General features: G+C 45.2%; 1 protein-coding gene and 1 non-coding gene across 3 annotated transcripts in view; one reads left to right on the forward strand and one right to left on the reverse strand.

The window, feature by feature from the left end:
- DIP2C (disco interacting protein 2 homolog C) overlaps window positions 1-18578 on the forward strand; it is a 309984-nt gene that overhangs the window by 127362 nt on the left and 164044 nt on the right. The window lies entirely within an intron of this gene.
- TRNAC-GCA (transfer RNA cysteine (anticodon GCA)) lies at window positions 1198-1269 on the reverse strand. Its single transcript has one exon. It is a non-coding gene; the product is annotated as a tRNA-Cys (tRNA).

The raw sequence follows: 18578 nt of genomic DNA on the forward strand, positions 1-18578 counted from the left end.
AGAATTTTCCACAGTTTGTTGTGATCCACATAATCAATGCTTTAGTGTAGTCAGTGAAGCAGAAGTAGATGTTTTTCTGAGATTCTCTTCTTTTTCCTATGATCCATTGGGTGTTGGCAGTTTGATCTGGGTAGCGGTGCATACCTACCCATGTAGGATCATATGGTGTACTTTGCACACTGCTTTTTTTTTTTTTTTTTTGCTTAACATTATATTGTGAATGTTTTATCATGTTTTAAAATATTCTGTGGAAAAAAATCTGGCAAGTTTTGAGGTACTGAGAGGAGTGTAGTGTTCCTAGTATGAAGGGAGCTCAATGGGTGATTCTGGATGAGACTAGAAGGATGGGCAGGGGCCAGTCACACAGAGCCTGGAACCTGTGTGTATCAGTTAATGTGGCTGTGTGTCAGATTACCTTCAGACAACCAGTATTCATTGTCACACCATTTCTGTGGGTCACAGGTTCATAGAAGCCTTGCTACACTGGTGGTTCTGGCTGTGGTCCTCTTGTTGTGGTCCCAGTGCTGACGAGGTTGTGCTTATCTGAAGGCTTGCCTGGGGCTGGAGATCCTATTTCCAGGATGGTACCCTCACAGGGCTGTTGGTGGTAGGCCTCAGGGCCTCATCCCTGGCCTTTCCCAACTGTGGGGCGGCTGGCTTCCCCAGAGCCAGGATGTGAGAGAGCACTGGTCTGTCATGATGTGGGAGGCACTATGCAAGAGTGAGCTCTAGGAGTGGGTCCTGGGGCCTTCCTGCAGCTGGCTCCTCTGCTGTGTAGGACTTTGGGCATTATCTTAAAGTGGAGCCTTGGAAGGATTTTAAATGGGGAGTTGATATAATCTGACTACAACATAGAGAATGAAAGGGAAAGTGGACAGGTATTTGGGTGCTGATTGCAAAAATCAGATCAGGATGCTTCTCAGGGAGAGGAAGGTAGGTGCTGTGACTGGGCCAGGCCTTGTGTGAGCTTTTGGGGTGGGTCACAGGATTTGTTTCTTATCTTGGTTGTGGTTAGAAGATTCACTTTAAAATAATTCATTAAGGCATAGATTGGTTTGGGGCAAGTAAAGTCAAGTCGCTCAGTCGTGTCCGACTCTTTGTGGGTCCCATGGACTGTAGCCTATCAGGCTCCTCCATCCATGGGATTTTCCAGGCAAGAGCGCTGGAGTGGATTGCCATTTCCTTCTCCAGGGGATCTTCCCGACCCAGGAATTGAACCTGGGTCTCCTGCATTGCAGGCAGACGCTTTACCGTCTGAGCCACCAGGGAAGCCCTGGTTTGGGGTGGTTTTCTATAATTGTTTGATGTTACAATAAAAAGTGGACTTTATAAGTGGGAGTGGGGGCTTGGGTGGGGCCTGTCCCAGAGACCCTGGCAGGAGACAGGATGTCCTGAAGAGGAGTTGCAGCTGTGGACTTGCGGGAGGGCCAGATTGGCACGAGAGGAGGGCCATCGGGTGGGCAGATTCTTCTATTTACCTGGTGGCGGGGCAGCAGGGCATTGGGGAGACTCCCAGGCGTGCTCTGGGTGCCAGCTGGATGGCAGTGTCACTTCTGAGATAGTTTTGTGGGGCACAAGGTTGACATTAGCCTGAGCAGGCTGAGTGTGTTCAAGTTCCTGAAGATCATCCATGGAGATGGGCAGTGGTTGGTTGGCTGTAGGGACCTTCTTCGCAGGGAGAGTCTGGTTGGGGTGAGGACATGCATGGGGCTTGAGCTGGGGGAGAAGGAAGTGGCAGGTTGGGGCAGAGCCTGAGCAGCAGTCTGGAGTAAAAAGGGCCGGGTGGGAGTGGGGGGTGCTGACTGCAAAGCTGAGGCACTATTGCCTTCCGGAGTCCGACGCTTTCCTCAGAGGCCTGTTCTGAGTGAGCTCCCTTCACGTTAGGGTGGCGGAGTTTGACAGTGTGATTGATAGCTTCTAGGAAGAGTGATGGGGAGGCCATGAAAGTGACTGCACGACTTGTTGGCATCTTACTTTTATGTTTGTTTCTTTAATTATTTTGCATTTCTGATAAAATAGTTGGATTTTGAAAGTAAGTGAAACAGAAAAAGTAAGAGTAAGAAAGAATGTGGAATAGGCTCAACTGGATGCATCTCAGTGAGGGGGTGATGTGAGCAGCAATGAAATATTGATGTAAACATAAACTAAAATTTGAGTATCATGTGGGGAAAGAGGCCATGGTTTACCTTTAGTGGGCATGCATTTCTGCATTCATTATCCTTATTTTCTTTGTTGAATTTGCTCTAGTTGATTACAGGTCATTATTTTGAAAAAATATGCAAAAAAAACCAAGGTAAATATATTAAATACAATCCTGGAAATATTTGTCTACAATCTCTTTGTGACATTTCTGTACCTTGATCTCCACGTTTTAAGTAGGAAGCCCAGAGCATGTGTCTTTAATGCATAAGAAGGGCCATCTGCCTGTGTGATATAGCATAAGAACATGTGTGGACATCATTCCCAGTCGCCGTCGTGGGTGTCCAGGCACAATGAGGTGTCTGGGCACGAGGTCAGCACTGTCCCATCACAGCCCTGCCAGGATGTTGTGTCCTGGTTTTAAGGCCTGAAGTAGTTGTCCAGGTTTTCCAGTTAGGAAAGGATGAAATTGCTATGTCCCAGGGGTCTCCAGCCCTCCCAGTTCCTGTCTGTCCTGGGGCTCTCATGTCATTTGTACTTCCCCTCCACTGTCATTCCACTGTGCCCAGTTTTCAGAAATCACCTAGGCACTTTGCTCTTGGTTCTTGCTCTGACTGGCCTTCTGGAGGCACTCGCTTCTCAGGGAAAACCTCTCTGCCAACTGTCAGTCCACGGCGGTCTCTCCTCAAAGTTGTGCTTCCTTTTTTTGGGTGGAAAGGGTCTAGTCTGCACACTGAGAGCCCTGGTTCTGGCACCATTTCTAACAGCACATTCTCTGTTCCCTTGCCTGGTGGGGAAGCAGGAGGAGGAAGGATGCACAGGGCCTCATCCCCTTCTGTTTCTCAAGACCTCAGGGCAATGGCAAGGGAAACCCACGTTGCCACTCCCCTGAACCCCTGGAATGTCACCTTGAGGTGGCAGGAAGTACGTAAGTTATTCAGTAGTAACTTACAATCTCCCCTAACAGTGGTGTGTTTTATATAGATGACATTAGAATGTGGTAATCCATTATCTGATCAGACCAAAATTTAAACAACAAAAAGCAGGTCTCACTGTAGATGTTACTTCCTCCAAGAAACAGTGCTTATCTACTGCAAGTGGAAGTGACTGCTTCCTCCTCTTCCTAGAGTTCTTCCTAAGTAACCTTTTAAAGGTTCTCTTTGGTTCTGTGTTGTATTGTAGTTACAAGTGTGTGTATGTGTATAATTTTGTGTGTGTACTATCTTTTTCTTGAAGGTATGAACCAAATCTTACTCTTCAATTCCGCAGCATTGGGTGCAAATACTTGAGACACTTATTCAATGAATGAATGGACAAATGAAAAATATAGGTAGTGACTTGAAATTTTATGTGAATTCTGAATCATCATGCCATCCTTAAAATTTTGAACTCAAACTTCTGCAGTGTTCTGTGTAAGCTGGATTTTGAAAGCTGACAAACCTAGTGTATTAAAAAGCAAAGATATTACTTTGCTGACAAAGGTCCATAGTGTCACACTAAGACACACCCTCCCTCCCTAGGCCCCAGATCCCTCACAGACGTGCCACAGCTGCTTCCACCTGAGAACACCCACACATGGGAATTAGAGGAAGGTCCTTTCCCTCCTAAAAGCAAGAAAGCTTTTGAGAAGGTTAACGGAGGGAAGGGGACAGAGGAAAGAGCTGGCACCTGGGCAGGGAGGTGGAAACTGAGGGAGCTGGAAGCCATGGTGGGTGTGAGTCAGGGGCCTGAGTTGTCTTTCTTCCCTGTTAACAAATGTCCCGAGGATGTTTGATTATCTGTCGTGATTATCCCAGATGCTAAAGATATTAAAAAAATATATAGACAAGTGGAGGGGCCTTGGAATTTGAGGGGCTTAGAAGTTCAGGGTTCTGCTAACCCTTAGTGTGGGAGTGGAATGGGGATACTCTGCAGATCCTTGTCTCACTTGAGATGAAGTCTGTGCAGATCGGATGTTGTAACGGCTCTGATTATCTCATGTGGGAAGAGGGCCAACATCTGTAGCTGCAGTGTATGGGATGGTAGTGCTCAATAGAACTCTGTACAGCGATGGGAATGTGTTTCTGAGTTGTCCGCACATGGTGCTGAGCACCTGAAATGCAGTTAGTGCAGATGAGGAAGCGAACTTTTAATGTCATGGACTTTGAGCCCTGCGAGGGCTGGATAAGGTTGCAGTGTTGAGTTTGTATGTGGCTCTTGCTCTTAAAGGCAGGTGCTCTTGTTGTGTCTGCCCGTCTGTGGCTGTGCTAGTGATCTGTCTCACAGATGCTTTGTTTTGTGGTGAAGATCTGCGCCTGAGGAGTGGGAGGGAGGACAGTGAGAAAGGGAACATCCCCGTGTGGGGTCAGGCCCCTCAGGGTCTTCTGGGAGATTCTTGGTGTTTGATAGCAAGCTGCCTGCACTGCCTCTTGCTTGGTGGTCCTGGGTGATGTCTGAGTGTCTTAGCGTTTCCCTTTCATGTGCCACATCTCCTGTCTGCTAGCATAGACAGTTCAGTTTTAATTGTGGGGCCTTTATCCATGCATGTGTGTGTCATGCTTTCCAACAGGGTGACTTGCTCTTGGGGAGAGTCTAACAACTGTTAGTGCCCCTCTCAGTGTGTAAGTGGGTAGTTTATCTAGTTGTTCAAAGTTCCTCAGAGTGGGGGTGATTAGCACAGAGTTTAAGAACACGTGTAGGGAGTTGCGAATCAGTGATGAAAAACCTTTGTGTACACACACACACATACACAAACACACACGTGCGCATATGTAAATGATTGATTTAACTTTGCAAAAAGGTGGATTTTTAATTAGAGGATTGATGAAACCATTGCTTATGGTGTTTCCTGATGGATTTCTTGTTTTCCATCGAGTAATAAGTACAGTTGAATGGTTTTCATTTCTGACTCTATAATTTACATTCCTTTTCCCCCATTCTCATCTGGGTGGAAACTAGAGAGATGAACCATAAGGATTGTTTGTTTCTAATCCTCAATCATTTTTTCCTTACTCACATTTTTTTTGAGTGAGTTGAGCTGCCCTGTATTTCCTTCTGCCTGTACTCTGATCTCAGAGGTGTGTTATATTTGCATCATGCTTTAAATGTATACACAGTGGCCTAAACTGCTACGTTTCTTTAAAGTTAAGCACAACATTTCAATTAAAATGTCACATACAACTCAGCTCCCAGCCAAGCTGTGCAGGTGTGGCCGATCCAGGGTCTGAGGGTTCTGGAGGACACCCCTACCTTTGCCGTCCTGAGAACCCCCTCAAACATCCACCAACTGCCTGTTCTCTGGGTGTGTTCTGGAAGCGCAGCACCCTCCAGTGTGCTCACCGGTGGGCCTCAGAGCCTGGATACTTCAGGTAACAGCGCTTTGGAAGTTGAGCACAACTGTCTTTCCCCCTCTCATCCTGCTCCCCTGTTGGGGGCACGGACTGGCACGTGTGGATTGGAGAAGACAGGTGCCGGAGGGGATGCCAGTGTGTGCGGGCATGGGAGTGGGGAGAAGTGGCCTTGGGTGTCATGACAGGCAGCAGCACGTGTGAGAGCACTCTGTAAGCCACAGTCACACTCTCACCCTACAAGGAGTGTGTTTGAAGGGGGAACGAGCGGTCCACACCCAGGGAGCTGCAGAAGCAGAGCAGGGAGTGGAGGTGTGGTTGCAAGTGGGGAAATGAGCCCTGAAATCCCTGTGCAAGTGAGGGGCGTGGTTTTGTTTATGTCAGTGTGTGGTTTTGTTTATGTCATAAATGTGTATTTATGTATGTCATGTACATGTATATACACATGTGAAGCGAAGTGAAGTCGCTCAGTCGTGTCCGACTCTTTACATCCCCATGGACTGTAGCCTATCAGGCTCCTCCGTCCATGGGATTTTCCAGGCAAGAGTGCTGGAGTAGATTGCCATTTCCTCCTCCAGGGGATCTTCCCGACCCAGGAATCGAACCCGGGTCTCCCGCATTGCAGGCAGATGCTTTATCATCTGAGCCACCAGGGAAGAGAGAGATATATATACACATACATGCACATAATCTCTCTCTTTGAAAAATATTTTGGGGATTCTGTTGGGAGAGTATATTCATCAGTTCTGTGGATCTCAGTTTTCAGTTATAAAATGGTAAAAACAGTAATTCCTCTTAATCAGATTAAACTGTGTATGGAAGTGCTTGGGGACTCTTAGTGTCAGCTTGTGGGCTGAAACTACTCACTGCCCCTGCAGTGGGGGGAAAAAAAATAGGTGGAAATCTTTGACCTTAAATTAGGCAATGGTTTCTCAAGATATGTCACCTAAGAAAAAAATAAATTGGACTTTTATCAAAGCTTAAAATGTGTGCGTTTCAAATGACGTCAAGAAAGTGAAAAGACAACCCCCAGAGTCGAAGAAATTATTTGCAAGTTATATATCTGTTAAGGGTCTGATATTCAGAATACATACAGAGCTCTTACAACTGAGCAATAAGAAAACTAACCCAATTTAGAAATGGGCAAAGGATTTGAATAGACATTCTCCAACGAAGATACACAGTTGGTTTAAAAAGTACATGAAAACATGTGCAATATAATGTGTCATTATAGAAATGCAGTTTAAAACTACTATGAAATACCTCTTCATACCCACTAGGATGGCTGTAATCAAAGTATTGGACAATGACAAATGTTGAAAGGGATGTGGAGAAATTGTAATTCTCATACACTGCCGATGGGATATAGATGCTTTGGAAAAGTTTGGCAGTTTCTCAAAAAGTTAAACAGAATTATCATTTGTTGCTGTTGTTTAGTCACTAAGTTGTGTCTGACTCTTTTGCAACCCCATGGACTGTAGCCTACCTGGCTTCTCTGTCCATGGAATTCTCCAGGCAAGAATACTGGAATGGGTTGCCATTTCCTCCCACCCAGGGATCGAATCTGCATCTGCACTGGCAGGTGGATTCTTACCTCTGAGTCATGAGGGAAGACAACAGGGAAGAATTACCATATGACCCAGCAATTCCACTCTTAGGCGTATAAGCTCAAGAAAAGGAAAAACATATGTCCACACAAAAGCAAGAAGGTTCACAGAACCATTATTCATAATAGTGGAGAAGTAGAAATGACCCAGATGCCTACCAGCTGATGAATGGATGAAACTAGATATGCTGTATCCGTGTGATGAAATAGCATTCAGCCTTGAGAAGGGATGAACCTTGGAAACATGCTTGGTGAAAGACAGACAGGAAAGGTCATGTAATATGTAATCCCATATATTAAAGATCCAGAACTCCTGGTAAATCCGTGGAGACAAAGCAGATGAGTGTTGCCAGGGACTGGGGGAGGGAGGAATGAGAAGTGACTGTTAGGGGCTATAGGGTTTCTTTTGGGAGTGGTAACCAGCATTCTGGAATTAGTGGTGAGAGCTATACGACCTTGTGAGTATACTAAAACTTACTGAATTTTACACTTTAAAAGAGATTTTGTGGTTTGTAGACTGTATTTCAGTTTAAAAAGAAACTCAGAACTTATTTAGCTGGTATTGCTCTCTTAGAATGTTGAGGATGCTGCATTTAATGCGTGTAATCATGTAACTAATGCTAAGATTCGTCGGCCTTGCTCCATCTTCATAGGATCTTAAGTTGTATATGTGAGCGTATTAGACACAGTTCTGTTTCATAACCTGTATTCTTAGTTTCTGTATTACATAGCAACCTAACTGCTCTTCTTCCTACAGAGAAAGAGTGGACACGTAGGTGTTACCTGAGTGCTATGCAAAAGAAAGTTTCTTTTGCCCAGATGGCCCTTAGTTTGGTAGCGCGGCAAGAAATGCAATCATAGTTTCATCTCCATGGCAAAAAAAGTTTGGCACATTTAATCCTTGCAGGTCTTTTCCTGCAAGGTTACTGTCAGGGTTGCCCATGTCCATACCCATAGAAATAGGTAACAGGACTTGCACAGCTGCTTTCCTGGAAAGGTGCATAGATCTGGCAAAGGTTCACAGGACAGGCATGTGTGAGTCCTAACTCCAGAGAGACTCCTAGATATTTTTCCCCTCTAAGTGAATTTTTGGAGAGGGCAATGGCACCCCACTCCAGAACTCGTGTTGCCTGGAAAATCCCATGGACGGAGGAGCCTGGTGGGCTGCATTCCATGGGGTCACTAAGAGTCAGACACGACTGAGTAACTTCACTTTCACTTTTCACTTTCATGCACTGGAGAAGGAAATGGCAACCCACTCAAGTGTTCTTGCGTGGAGAATCCCAGGGACAGGGGAGCCTGGTGGGCTGCCATCTATGGGGTCGCACAGAGTTGGACACGACTGAAGCGACTTAGCAGCAAGTGAATTTTTATTTCTGCCAATGCAGGATATGTGAGTTTGATCCCTAGGTGGGGAAGATCCCCTAGAGGAGGCCATGGCAGTCCACTCCAGTATTCTTGCCTGGGGAATACCATGGACCGTGGAGCCTGGCGGACTACAGTCCATGAGGTCACAAAGAATTGGACCCGACTGAAGCGACTTAGCACACAGTTTATTTACAATGTTGTGTTACTTCCTGCTGTAGAGCACAGTGAATCAGTTGTAGTTACATCCACTCTTTTTTAGATTCTTTTCCCATATAGGTCTTTGAGTACTGATTAAAGTTCCCTCTGCTGTACAGTAGGTCCTGACTAGTTACCTATTTTATATAGTACTCTGCTTATCTGTTTCATTGACTATGCTAAAGCCTTTGACTGTGTGGATTGTAACAAACTGTGGAAAGCTCTTACAGAGATGGGGAACACCACACCATCTTCCCTGTCTCCTGAGAAACCTGTATGCTGGTCAAGAAGCAGTAGTTAGAACGCTGTATGGAACAACGATCTTCCCTGGTGACTCAGACTGTAAAGAATCTGCCTGCAATTTGGGAGACCTGGGTTTGATCCCTGGGTTGGGAAGATCCCCTGGAGGAGGGCATGGCAACCCACTTCACTGTTCTTGCCTGGAGAATCCCCATGGATAGAGGAGCCTGGCGGGCTGCAGTCCACGGGGTTGCATAGAGTTGGACACAACTGAGTGACAAAGCACAGCACAGCAGATGGAACAACTGATTGGTTCAGGATTGAGAAAAGAGTATGACAGGGCTATCTGTTATTACCCTGTTATTTAACCTATATGCTTAGCACATCATGAGGAATTCCGAGCTGGATGAGTTATAAGCTGGAGTCAAGATGAGTGGGAAAAACATCAACTTAGATATGTGGATGACACCACTCTAATGGCAGAAAATGAAGAGGAACTAAAGAAGTTCTTAATGAGGGTGAAGGAGGAGAGTGAAAAAGCTGGCTTAAAACCAGATATTAAAAAAAAAAAACTAAGGTCAAAGCATCTGGCCCCATTACTTCATGGCAAATAGAAGGGGAAAAGGTGGAGATAGTGACAGATTTCCTCTTCTTGGGCTCTAAAATCACTGCAGATGGTGACTGCAGCCATGTTATCAGAAGATGATTACTTCTTGGCATGAAAACCTTGACAAATCTAGACAGTGTGTTTAAAAGCAGAGACATTTCTCTGCTGACAGAAGTTCATATAATCAAGGCTATGGTCTTCCCAGTGGTCACGTACGGTTGTGAGAGATGGACCTTAAAGAAGGCAGAGCACTAAAGAATCGATGCCTTTGAACTGTGGTGCTGGAGAAGACTCCTGAGAGTCCTTTGGACAGCAAGGAGATTGAACCAGTCAATATTAAAGGAAATCAACCCTGAATACTCATTGGAAGGACTCATGTTGAAGCTCCAGTATTTTGGTCACCTGATGTGAACAGCCGACTCATTGGAATAGTCCCTAATACTGGGAAAGATTGAAGACAGGAGAAGAGGGCGTCAGAGGATGAGATGACTGGATGGCATCACTGATGCAATGGACATGAACTTGAGCAAACTTTGGGAGACGGTGAGGGACAGGGGCGCCTGGTGTGCTGCAGTCCACGGGGTCACAAGGAGTTGGATACAACTGGGCAACTGAACAGGAAGAAGTATATATATGTCAATCCCAATCTCCCATTTATTCCTTTCCACTTTGCCCCAGGTAACCGTGTTTGTTTTTTGCATCTTTAACTCTATTTCTGTTTTGTAAATAAGTTCATTTGTACCTTTTTTTTTTTGGTTCCACACATAAATATTACTGTGGTATTTGTCCTTCTCTGACTGACTGTACTCACTCAGTATGACAATTTGTAGGTCCATCCATATTGCTACAAATGGCATTCATTCTTTCTTTTTTTTTTTTTTTTTCTTTTGGTCTTAACGGCTTGAGCTGTGGGCAGGATGGTTACAGCCCTTCACAGGTGTTCCTTGTATCTGAGCATTTAGCCACCATTGCTGTGCAAGCATACATGTGACTGTCCCTGCCAGGATTGGCACCTGGCACATACTGAGTTCACATCACTGCCCTGTGCTTGCTGGGCCCCCGTGGACTGGGCTAGGTGGGCGGCAGCATCTGATGCTCAAGGGTGAGGAGGTTTCTTATGCCTGCTTGCTCTGTCCTTTTGCACACTGGCCAGGGCAGGCCTTCTGAGCACTCTGCTGGGCCAGAGCTTGGCTTGTGCACCTGAACACCCTTGAGACTTGCCCACCCACTTCAGCCTGGGGACTGTATGGAGGAAGACGGGGGCATGTTGACATCATGGAGCTAGAGCCAGTTCTAGAGGTTTCCAAACCTGGCTGTGATCAGAGCCAGCTGAGGGACTTTTGATAGGCTATATTTATGGCTCTCTCTATAATCTTTATTTCTAGGACACCTGTGCTTTTCACAGATGCTCTCCAGTGCTTCCTGCTCTAACCTGAGAGAGCCAAGGTAATCACTGATCTGTCTTCTAAAGCAAATGCCATGTTGGACAGGTTGGTGAGAAAACCCAGGTTAGGGTGGACCCAGCAGTTGAGAATATGATTTTCAGGAGAACAGTGTCCCTGGGTTTCCTTTCTGTCACCTGGAAAGATTTCTTCTGCTGGCGTGAGGACATAAGGTTGCTTTCAAGAGTTCACAAATTGGTGTGAACTTATTTTTTGACTTACCTGTATAAGCATGTCCCTTCAGATCATTCACCTGCAGTGTTCATGTAAATTAGCACGTTAGTGAATGATAGTTTCTGTAATTTTATTAGGCAGATTCTTGGTGAAGCTTTGCTTAAAGAATAGCTTCTTCCTGTAAACCCTTTTATTGTTGGCACAGATTTTCTTTCTGAGGATTTTGCAGCACTGAGAATTGTTTTTTCTTTTTTGGAGACAAGGGCACATCCTAATGATTGTAAAATGTTTAACTGTGAAACTCACAACATTTTAAAAATAGCTTGTAGAAAAATGCTGTTTAAAAAAAATGATCAGTATTTTGTTATCTGTGCTATTGAGGGGACAGAATTAGAATACATATTCCTAGCTAGGTCATTTAAAAGTGTCAAAGTGTCACTTACTTGGCTTTGAAGCATTTTTACTACTTTTTAATTGCTTTTAATTAAAATATTAAGGTTACCCTGCATATCCTGAGCCTGAATTGTCAGTAATGGGTAGTTTGGGAATGCTGGGTATATGATTTCTGAAATACTAAGGTGATCCAGGTGGTTGATCATGCTGTTGAGTTACCTCCTGAGAATGCTGTCCAATTCTGAGGGTTACTTTTTCCAGTATAAGAAGTAGGAACCCAGAGGAATCAGCCTTCTTTCTAGACTGTGCTCCTCGGGGAGGGCGAGGGAATGTTTGCTCAGGAGTGCAGCGCTCTAGGCACTGCATTGTGTGATACAGTTCTGAAGATAGGCCTCGGTGTCAAAATCATTGTAATCTGGTAAAAGCTGGGAGGTTATATAATTTGCCTGATGTCACATAGATAAGAAGTGGCAGAAGTGGAATTTGAATCCAGGGCTAATTGTGGTTCCAGAACTTAGAAGCAAGGTTGGGCTGGAAATGTTGACTTGGCAGAGCAGAGACAGCATGGAGTGGGAGAGGAGGAGGATGTAGGCACAACTTGCGATGTGTTTTCACAGGAGTTTCGGAGGACGAGGTATTCAGGGAGCAGAGGACTGGGAGGGCCAGGCCCGACAGGTGTGGTGAGGGCTGCAGGTGCCCACGGTATTTGCCTTAAACATCCCTCTTCTCCAGGACCATTTTGCTGGAGTGGTGCGGCTGGCACCGCCTCACAGGTGAAGGCGTGTGTCTTGTGGGAAGTCAGCCCACTTCCCTGGAGGTCCGCCAGCATCCTTCCAGGCCAGCTGCCCCTGAGGTCATGGAACCAGAAGGCTCACAGACTGGACTCACATGCCTGTCACAGTTTATTAAGTCGACTTAGGACACACATCAAGAAAGCAACGGGGAGAAGTGGGATAATTCATACACATGCTAGGTTAGGGCATAGCCAGGCAGGGTGCTGCTCTGCTTGGATCCTAGGTTGTCTTATTTTTAGGCCTTTCTCTGAGCAACTGAGGTTCCAGCAGGGCCCTTGTGCCTGGCCACAGATGTTTGCCAATTAGCCTAGTGAATAGCCATGGGTTTATTGGTGCTTCTTGGGCAGAGATCATGTGGGGCCAGGATGGTTGTCAGTGGTGGCAGCTGACTGAGGCCTCATGAATATTCAGCGAGTGTGTTAGATAGTCATCCTTACTATTTCATATCCAGGTGCCTTGGGACATTAGCATCTGCTGGTGCTTCCTCTCTGAGCATAGCTGTCACCATCTTTTTACCACGGATTTGTCATGTAACTTTTTACAGTTGTATTTTAAACTTAAAAGATCTTACTTGTTTCTCACACCACAGTGTGGAGGTTACAGGATGCATAAAGTTGGAGATAGTAGTTTAGGTTACTTTTTATCTTTAATTAAAAAATTTTGTTGTGGTAATATTTACATAACTTAAGTTTTTACCATTTCCATCATTTTAAAATGTACAGTTCATTGGCATTACCTGCATTCACAGTACTGGGCTGCTATCATCACCATCATTTATAGAACTTCTTTATCTTCCCAAACTGGAGCTCTGTCTTTGGTAAACCCCAACTCCCTTGCCCGCCCGAGCCCCTGTCCGCCACCACGGATTAGTCATTAGTAACTTTAAGAGAAAGGCTGGGGGAGACTGTCTTTAGGGCTGAGGATTGTTAGATCATCTTCTCCTGTTTCCATGGGAGATGTAGGGGAGCAGGGTCATGTGACCATAAATCCCCACAGCCTCAAGGTTTGTTTCCCTGCGTGAACCAGACACATGTCCTCAAACACAGATAATCATGGCGGGGGAGAGGGGTGATGCTGTCATGGTAAGAATTCTGAACTTGCTCTCTTTCCAAGTTTCCTTTGCTAGTATGTGAGTTTGGTGACTAACATCTAATGTTTCAGGGAGACTTGAGAGTGTGGACGTTCGCCATCGATTCTAAAGCACACGCGTCACTTGTGGGATGTGTATTGGGTTCTCAGTTTGCCTGTTAGTGTTCTCATGGTGTTGTATGTGTTTGATCCGCAGTTTCCTACTCAGACAGACACTGCGGAGTGAAGGGACTCAGTGACGGGCCAGGGCTGTCTCCAGCCTGGGGTTGTCTCCAGGGTGCCTGTGGGTCATGGATTTCAGTATTTTGGGGTTTTGTGATGTGCTTTACATTGTGGGTAGCTTTGAAATTATGTATTTTGCATACTAAGAGTCTGCCTTATCCTGTAAATAATCTTGCTGCTTTTCAAAACTCTTGGTTCCTTTAAAAACCAAAACAGCTCTCTCAAAATATGAATGGGATTTTTGTTAAGAATTAGTTTTAAAAATGGTCGGCTATTCAGTAAATTGATTGGGATGATTAGTTCAATATTTGGACACAATTAAATTTTCTTTTTTTTTTTTAAATCTAATCAAAACACAGAAGACATCAAGTGTCTGGACCAGGAAGGACTTCCAGATAATATAAGTGACTTTTTAATACAAGATTACCGAGATTTGTTTAAAAGAAACTTTAAAAAACTTCTGCATTTCCAAATCCAAACAAAATAAATTTAAAAATAATCAAATTAAGTGAGGGATTAAAGGACTAATATGATTACTATATCAAGGACTTATTCCAGTTGGTAAGAAAAACACCTTAAGACTAAAAGGTAGATGTGCAGAGATGAATGAGCAGGTACTTCACAACTGAGGTGATACAGAAGACGAACAAACATCTGGAAAGAACTTTTTTCTTACTAGTTTCACAAAGGTTTAAATTAACATATGCTCTTTTTCCATCTCTAGTCAGCAAATTTTTCAAAATCACATTATGGTGCTTGCATTGATACAGTCATTGTTAAAAGTGTTAACAGGTAGCTTTTTTTGAAAAAAATTTGTAAATCAGAAACTTACAATGTTTATATCCTTCTCTGGCTCTTCCAAGGTTCTTAGACTTATATTTGAGGTTCTTAAGTTAGACTTGAGAACGAGAGTAAAGCCAGCTGACTGATAGCAGCTTAGATCGGAGAGCACTGGCTGGCCCTCTCAGTCACCTTATCCTCAAATTCCTTAGCTTCAACTTCCTCAATAATCAGCCCCTTCTACTCATGGGAAAGGCCTGTGATTGTGGCCTCGTCTGAATCCCAGAAGACCCTCAGACGGGGGGCACAGAAAGCTTAACACTTGAATCTGCTTCATGGGCGGGCAGGAGGCCTGCCTGCTTGATAAGGGGTGGGGCTCTGCCTGACCTGGCATGTTTTTTAGTCTGTGTTTGGGGAGTCATAGTTGAGGGAAATGGAGAAGGCAATGGCAACCCACTCCAGCACTCTTGCCTGGCAAATCCCATGGATGGAGGAGCCTGGTAGGCTGCAGTCCATGAGGTCGTAAGAGTCAGACACGACCGAATGACTTCACTTTCATGCATTGGAGAAGGAAGTGGCAAGCCACTCCAGTGTTCTTGCCTGGAGAATCCCAGGGAAGGGTAAGCCTAGTGGGCTGCCATCTATGGGGTCGCACAGAGTCGGACACGACTGAAGCGACTTAGCAGCAGCAGCAGCAGTTGAGAGAAAAATGGGAAATTTGATTGGCTGGGGATGACACCCATACCAGTGGGCTTCAGGACGCCATATGAACTTGAACAGGTTGCCCGCCACCCTGAGCCAGACCTGTGGACTTGACATTCTCTGGCTCCTTGGGCATTAAGAGGGGATGTGTTGGGCCTGAAAGGACCAGAAGTCTGTGCCAGGGCCATAATTCCTATTTGTTAACAATGGGAGTTTTCAGAGAGGTTTTATAGGGCCTCAGTGGAGATTATGTACCTGCAAGAATCTGATACAGATTTTCCAGAGCAGCCACTGGAATCGCTGACTTCCTCTTATGTCCTTTGTGTGGCCATAGGTTAGTGTGATTTTGATTATCAGCTCACTCTGTAGGCCTCCCCGACCCCATGGGGTAAATCAGACTGCAACAAAGGAGGCCCCTCGCTAGGTGGAGTCCTCCAGGCTGTGCAGTGGGTGTTAATGAAGACTGACTTGGGCCCTTTATGCTCTGTGGTGAGGAGGATGCGCTGTTGACACTAAATACTGAAATCCTCTGGTTTATCTCCCATTATGACAATACAATGGCATGTGTAATGAGGAGGGGGAGGAGAATGAAAAACTGAAATGTGTTAGCTAGTGATTTTTAAATGGGGCTTTGAGACCCTTCACAATTGGAAATGGGACCGTGGTAATTAAAGACAAATAACATGTTTTCAGATCTTTACCTTCCTGCTTCAAATTTTATACAGTTTCTCTTTTCTGCCCACATAGAAACAACATGCTGTTAGGAAGGTTTAGCCGTAAAAACTGATTAGACTTGCAAAAATAATTCATGACTGCCTCTGTTTTCTCTCCATCTTGCAATGACTTCTGCCTCCACAGCTCTCTAGAGTTAAAATGGGAAAGTTTGTGATCCCTTTGGCTGTTTCCATATCTGCCGTAGGTTAAACTGTGTCTTCCTAAAAGAGAGGTTTCAGTTCTGGCACCTGTGGATGTTCCCTTACTGGGAAGTAGATGAGTATCCCAAGTGAGACTATCCTGGTGTTGGAGTGGACACTCCAGCCGATGGCTGGCACCCTTGTAAGAAAGGAGAGGGAGGTCTGGAACATAGAAACACAGACCAAAAGGCCATGTGGAGACAAGGCAGAGACTGGAGGGTGCATCCGGAAGTCCAGGAATGCCAGAGGACTCCAGAAGCTGGGAGAGATAGGAAGCTGCCTCTGACAGAGCCTCCTCAGGAAGTGCAGCTCTGCCCACACCCTGACTTTGGACTGCTCTCTCCAGAGTTGGGAGAGTCAGTGTCTGTCGTGTAAGCCATGCAGTTGGTGGTAATTATCATGGCAACCCTGGGCAACGAATGTAGCATCCATCTGACTGTTAATTGCACACCATCAGTACCCAGGACGAAAGTTTACATGGGCTTGGAGGTAGGTGTTGAATGTATGGCACAAACACGTACATATGTGTACGTACGCATGTGCATAGACATACAGGATGTCACACCTCCCAAGTTAATGCAGTAATTGAATGAGTGAATCCACATGCTCTCAGTGGCCGTTGAGCTGGAGATTTGAGTAAGGGTTTGTGGCTCAGAGACTACAGTCCACATAGGCACCAGTGTTTGTGTTTTTAGACTTAACTGTTTCATCTTGGTCCCCAAGATAAGATTTTCTGCTGTGAGTTCTGTGATTGGGTCATGCTGACTCTTAGCATGCATCACAGCAGAATATTAGCATGGTGACCATTTGTAGCTCAGGGTGAATTATTTAAGAGAAAACCCATGGGGACCTACTGGGACACACCTGTCACTGAGTGCTGCCCTATTTGTGAAGAATATGTGTTATGGAGAATCCTGGACATTGATGATTTAGTGTTTAACTTAAATACCCTCAAGGATTTAGGTCAAACGGTCAGTTAGAAATTGGGTTTGGCAGGCACATTGGAGTAGATAATGGTTCATGTCAGCATCAGTGATTTTCTCAGCTCCTTTCTCCTAACCAACTTGTGTTTCCCTTCTCTCCAGGCTGACCGCTGATCTGGGGCAGGGGATGGTCTGGGGCAGAAAGCTTTACTGTGGGGCCAGGTGGCCGACAACAAGTACTACTCTGAGGCAGAAGGTCTCTTTGGGCAATGCTCCTGTTTGCTTGTGGACATGCACAGTTGTCAGCTGCCTATACTGCAGGCTTGAAAGATTCTGTGGTCCAGTGGCCTGCTCTGTGGACCCAACATTTCTGAGGCAGCTTCACATTCTCTGGAAAAGTGAGTGTGAATAGAATAGTGGTCATGGCTCCCACCTTCCCAGAAGCAGAAATGAGTTTCTTACTTGCTCTTTTGAGAACAATTGTAACTTAAAGTCACTGATCATCCAGCAGTTAAGAAGTACTGTGAGATGAAATAAGTATCTTGAGGTCATGTGGCCCATCCATGGTACATCAGGCTGCAATTGGGTCTCCTAAAACAGTGTTCTATATTTTCTGTTTTGGCTTTGTTTGATCTAAACTCCTAAATAATTACGATGCTGTCAATCAGTAAAACACCCATTTCATATTTCTGAGTTTTTCAAAAGGAACAGAAGCAAACATTCTTTGTACTAGAGACCTTAGACCAGGGGTGAGAGTTACCTCACTTCTGCAAGGTACAGGTCAGCTGGTGTGTGGTGGGTTCATGGTCATTGTCGGAAGTCTCGCAGGGACCAGGGCTCCCTTCTCTCATTCCAGCCAACTGGAAGGAGGGGAAGGAAGGAGGTGCACTGTGCCTTCCCCATTCAAACTGGGACTGACCAGTTCACACCCCACGGTAAATGCCTGATCACGAGGCCTCACCTGACTGGAGGGGAGGCCAGTGAACATTGTCTTTGTGTGGGAGGAATGTGCTCAGCTGAAGTTTGAGGTTTGTTGCTCCAGGAAGAAGAGAATGGACGTGTGTGTGTGTTGGGGGAGGGATAGCAAGCAGTCTCCTCTGCAGTTTGTCAGTACTGTATTATTGACTCCTGAAGACGTACATTGGGCATCATGGTCGAGTACCTGCTAGGAAGGATTTTGGAATGTTTTTAGCATGCTGAGCCCTCCCATTTCTTGAGATGTCTGTAACATGTTGTTTTGTAATTCCGCATGGTGTTGTCTCTGTTCCCAAGTAGAACCCAACATTAGATGAACACGTTAGCACCTTGAAGAGTATCTTAGGAAGCTGTCTACCCTAAAAAAAAGAAGAGACTATTTTGAAGGAATGGAGCACTTCCTTGGCTTAAGTTCTGGTGTGTGGCCAAGTGTAGTATCTACTCATCCTGATGGCTTTAGAAATCTGTGTCCTCTGAGGATCTGCTCAAGGGAAAAAGGCTTGGCCTTGTGGAGTTGGGTAGCTGCTTGCAGTTGATGTGCAGCTAGATGCTTAGGAAAGTAACTGAGGTGCATCTTAAAAAGAGTAATTATGATTGGAGCATCAGAATTTCACTACATTTTTAATTTCACTAGCTTTTAAACCTGTCTCTCCTCAACTTTCATGGAATTTAACTATTTTTACCATTAG

This window comes from Capricornis sumatraensis, chromosome 15, assembly GCF_032405125.1.
Source record: "Capricornis sumatraensis isolate serow.1 chromosome 15, serow.2, whole genome shotgun sequence".
NCBI lineage: Eukaryota > Metazoa > Chordata > Mammalia > Artiodactyla > Bovidae > Capricornis > Capricornis sumatraensis.